Here is a 4,924-nt window from a genome sequence, read left to right as displayed (position 1 = left end):
CTGCTCAGATTCACTCTCCAGTCTAGGCTGCATTCCTGGCTTTCTGGACCTCAGACACCTGACGTCTGAATTTGCGGTTGCTCCTTTCTCTTCCTGGTTTCCCAGAGGAACGGCCATGCTTTTCTCCCTCACTTCCTCCTTTGCTGTGCGAGGCTGGGAAATCTTCCAGATCTCAAGCACATTCTCTTTTCCCTGACTTTGCCCCTAGATGCAGCTTTCTCATCTCCAACACCCATAGCTCTGTAGCTCCATCTCCTGGGAGGTTTTCATGGGCTTCTTTTCCTATATCTTTGTCTTTTCTGCTGTTACAGTGATCTCTGGTCTTTGCTCTTCTCCTTCAGCTTTATTTTGGTGTCTGGTTCACAGCAACATTCCCTTATCTGCAGGTGCAGAGTCTTTTACTTTGTGTTCCTTTTTTCAGCTTCCCTATTGGGGTTGTGTTTTTCCACAGGTTCAATTCTGTTTGTTAAAATTTTTAGACCCTTATTCATTATCAAGGGCTCAGGAGATCTGCCTCTGACCCTGGGAGAGGCCCTCTTTTCCCCACGGACTGCCTTAGCCTGCATAGTGTCCTGTGGCACACAGTCTCTGAGCACAGCACCCTGACGCCTGAGAGAAGTTCATCTGTTCCAGATTTACCCTCGGGCAGGGACATGTTGCTTTGGCTTTGTGATGCTGTTGGGTGTCTCTTGCCCACTCCGTCTTCCACTGGCTTTTCTTTAGGGGCCCTAAGGACTCTTCTGCATGTCGATAGAGGCTTTGCTCTTTCAGCTGTTTGCTTTGGAGTGCTCTTCAGGCTGTGAGCATCATGTTGTGGTCTCTCAGTGGGGCCTAGTGCTTGGATTGGTCCTGTGGAGCCAGCCAGTCCTCCAGGGCCTGGGCCTGGACCTGGACCTCAGGTGCCCCTTGCAGCCACCTGCTACCAGTTGCTCTTGCTGCTGGGGCCAGGGCCTGCTGGCCATGGAGACCCCTCAGAAGCTCTACTGCCTTAGTCCTCACCTCCTGCTGCTCTGTGCATGAGTGTGGTAGCCCATGATGTCCGCATTGGCTTCCTCACAGTTGGGGCTCCTCTTTCACCTTTGCTGTCCAGAACTACGTCCTGTCCATCTCTTTGTGCTTGCTGGCGTATCCCCTGGTGCTGGTTGTGGAGATCTCCAGGGCATTTCTGTGGTCTTCTCATCACTGTGGGTTCCTCAGTGGGGCCTGGGGCTGAGATTGGTTCTTTGGAGCCAGCCAGGTCCTCCAGGGGCTAGGCCTTTACCTCAGGTACCCCTTGGCACCTCTTGCTGCCAGTTGCACCTGCAATAGGATCCAGTTTCCATTTTACAGGTTCTTTGAGCACTTTGATATTTTTACTGTCACCTTTGGGTTCCTGGTGTGAGCACCTGGGTCCCCCTGATGTCCTTGCTACCTTTGTCTGCACTGAGAGCTCTTCTGTCACAGGTGCTTTCCTGAACCTTGTCCTGGGCTGCCTGCACAGCAGGCCCTACACCCAGCAGCAAATGAAATAGGGAGCAAGTGACAACTAGGGGCACCCAGGGAAAAGGCCCAGCCCCTGGAGGACCTGACTGGCTTCCAAGAGCTCTTCCAAACACCAGTCTGTGGCAGGGACCCAAAGAATGCTGGGGAAACCACAGATAACACCTTGCAAATCTATAGGACTGGGACCAGTCAGAGCAAGAGCAAGCACAAAGAGATGGTCCAAGACAAGTGTGGGGAAAGTGGAGGGGGAAAGGAGACATCTGTACTGAGGGAGCTCACACAAATGTCACGGGAAGTCACACACACACCCAGAGTACCAGGAGGTGATGATAAAGCCATCAGAGCTTTTGTGGAGCCTGCACAGCAGGCCCTGAACCCAGCAGCAAAGGTAACAGGGAGCAAGCTCTAGCCAGGGGAACCCAGGGAAAAGGCCCAGCCCCTGGAGGACCTGACTGGCTCCACAGAACCAATCCAAGCACCAGGCCCCACTGAGGGATCAGCAGATGAAGGAAACCCCTCCCCCAATACCCTGTATATCCCCACAACCAGAACCAGTGGAAACTCCAGCACCCCCAAAGAGACAGCCCAGGACAAGGCTCAGGAAAGTGCCTGTGATTAATTTTTTTAAGATCTGTAAAGTTCAGATTCAAGCACATCTTAAGTGTTTCAACCTGGCATAGTTATTATCCTTATTTTTAGATTATCCAGTTTGGTCAGTGGCAGCTTCTTTGAGTTGGCTCTTGAGTCCTTTTGATATGACCTTGGTAATCTTTTAAAGTGTCCTTGCTACATGTGGCAAGATGCTCCACGAGTTCATATTGATACTTCCAATTCAAAGTCAGGAGTGTAGACTTTTAACTTTTTCTATCTTAGGTTGGTATTCTTCTCTTTTTCTGAGATTCCAGGTCCTCAGAGACCTGAGAATAACAAAACTAGGATATTACATGATTAGTTTTTATTGCCTGGTTTTATGCACACAACACTCTCAGCAAAATCACCCATTCTGCCAATGATTGAAAAAGTTAAAGTGAAAAAATCGTTTTCATATGCTCTCCTTGTTTTCTATAGTTGTTTTTTATCTCCATGTTCACAGCATAGATTCAATACATGGTATACTCTCTCCTCTTGAACACTCAGGTGGTCTTGTTTAAAAATCAGTGTGTAGGGGTCTTAAGATGGACGCCGGGCAGCCGCTTCCTGACCGAAGAAAAGATGTGGAGTGGACTGCTGCCTCCTGGCCTAAATGAAAGTGATGTTGAGTCAAATTCTGAAGATGAAGCCACACTGGAGAAGTCTGAACTTGACTTACAGGAAAATAAAGAGGATGGGACTAATAGAGACACAGAAATCTCAAGTTTCCCAGCAGATGGACCAAAAATAGAAACAGAGGCCAATACAGATGCATATGAAGAATGCCCTTCTGGAATTCCCTTAAATTTGTGGAATAAATTTCAAGAATTGCATAAAAAACATTCTGAACAGAAAATCTCAACTTCGAGATTCAGAGGGAAAAAGAGAAAACGCTCCAGAAAAGATAAATTGAAGAATGAAAAAGAATCTCATAGTGAACACCCTTTAAATGAAACCCAATGGAAGGAGCTTACTCAGTACTTTGGAGCCAATGATAGATTTGAACCCCCTGTTAAAAAGAAAAAAGTTGAAAAGTCAGGTCTTGAAAAGAGGATAGACCAGGCTGTGGAGGAATGGGATGTTGAGAAGGCTGAAGAACTCAGCAACCAGCTTGCTACTTGAGAGCTTGGTGTAAAAATTGCCAAAGCAATTGCCTGTCACAAGTTTGTAAAAGCCAAAAAGGAGGCTGAAAACTCTCAGGCTGCTCGAAAAAAGAAGAAACTTGCATGGGGATTTGAAGCAAAGAAGAGATGGGAAACCAAAAGCAACATGGGATATATGTAATTTGTCAGAGTTCTTCAAGACACTTGCAGAATTTACTGAAAAGATTTTCCTACTTAGGTTAAATATATCAGGAAATTGTTAGAAGTAGAAAAAATAAGCATAAAACTATGGAGTTGATTATCAACTCTTTTCAGCCTTTTCATAAGGAGTCCTTTCTATTGAAGTGGATGAAATGAAGCATTTTATTATTTATGTAAGGAATCTAAGCATACATACAAGAAAAGAAATGGGATTTTATTTATTTATTTGTATAGACCTACAGTATAAAATCAATTTTGCTTTTCATATGTTTGTTATAGCATAGCTTGTGAGGTCCTTGTACTTGCTTATCTGTTCTTGGCATAACTACACTTTTTCTAGAATTGTGTTTTTAAGATTGGCTTTTGTTTATAATGGATTAGTTATAAGTGCAAGTAAGTCTCAATTGATGCTGTCTTTACAAATGACTTTAATTACCCTGATGTCATCAAAACAACTTTTTTATTTTTTATTGGAGGCACTAGAGTTGATATTTCAAAGTCACATATTAAAAGCAATTGATATATTTTGCGTACCTTCTGATTATTTTTGCATACCTTCAATCAGAAGGTATGCAAATACTATAGAATGTAGTATTTGGAGGATGGTTTAAATTCAGCATGGCCTAGAAATGTTTTCCTAAATATCTCGTGACCTTGTCATTCTTTAAATTGTGAGATGATTCTTGGTATAGAAAGTGGTAAAATTACATTAAGCAGACAATTATAACTCAAGATAACATTAAAAAAAATCAGTGTGTAATGCTCACTGCTGGTCCTTAGGTAGACCTTTCTCTAGTCCTTTGAACGTCTAGTAGATTCCTTAGGAGATGTGCAAGGAAGTGAAATTGAATGTCTGTGTTCCACTACGTTTCCTACAGCAGATGCTGTCAAACAGATTTTTAATCAAACGGATAAGAAAGAAGTGGTGTCTTCTTTTTGGTGGTGGTGTGGGATTCTGGGGACTGAACTCAAGGCACTTAACCACTGAGCCACATCCCTAGCCCTATTTTGTATTTATTTAGAGACAGGGTCTCACTGAGTTGCTTAGTGCTTCGCCATTGCTGATGTTGGCTTTGAACTTGTGATTCTCCTGTCTCAGCCTCCCGAGCCACTGGGATTACAGGCGTGCACCACCGTGCCTGGCAAAGCGGTATCTTGGCATAACTCAAATTTGGATTTCTGTCAGGTTGAACAAGTTTTTCATGTTTAAGGACCATTTCTTTTTCTATGAAATGTCTGCTCATTATTTTGTCCATTTTTCTATTGGACTTTTGGCCTTTTCCCTCTGGCATTTTGGATCTTTCTGTATTAGGGTTATTACCCCCTTTTATGTTTCATAGGTTGCAATATCCCTCCCTATTTTGTCATTTGTTGGTTGACATTACCCATGAGGCATTTTTGGAATATGACTCTAAAATGTGTTGAATACCTTGTCAGACTAGTACCTCTGACAGCTTTTTTCCCCAGATATTTTGGGGGGTATAATTTTGTTTTAATTTTAAATGTAT

At 43.7% G+C, this 4,924-nt stretch overlaps 1 pseudogene across 1 annotated transcript; it reads left to right on the top strand.

Moving 5' to 3' along the window:
- Positions 1–2,652: 2,652 nt before the first annotated feature.
- Positions 2,653–3,946, top strand: LOC308648337 (protein FAM204A-like; annotated as a pseudogene). The gene has a single exon. The product of its transcript is annotated as a protein FAM204A-like (transcript).
- Positions 3,947–4,924: the final 978 nt, after the last annotated feature.

The sequence above is a fragment of the Spermophilus citellus genome (genome assembly GCF_964194105.1).
Source record: "Spermophilus citellus genome assembly, chromosome: 4".
Classification (NCBI taxonomy): Eukaryota; Metazoa; Chordata; class Mammalia; order Rodentia; family Sciuridae; genus Spermophilus; species Spermophilus citellus.
The sequence above is the reverse complement of the archived record's forward strand: the minus strand, read 5'-3'. Positions and strand labels throughout refer to the sequence as shown.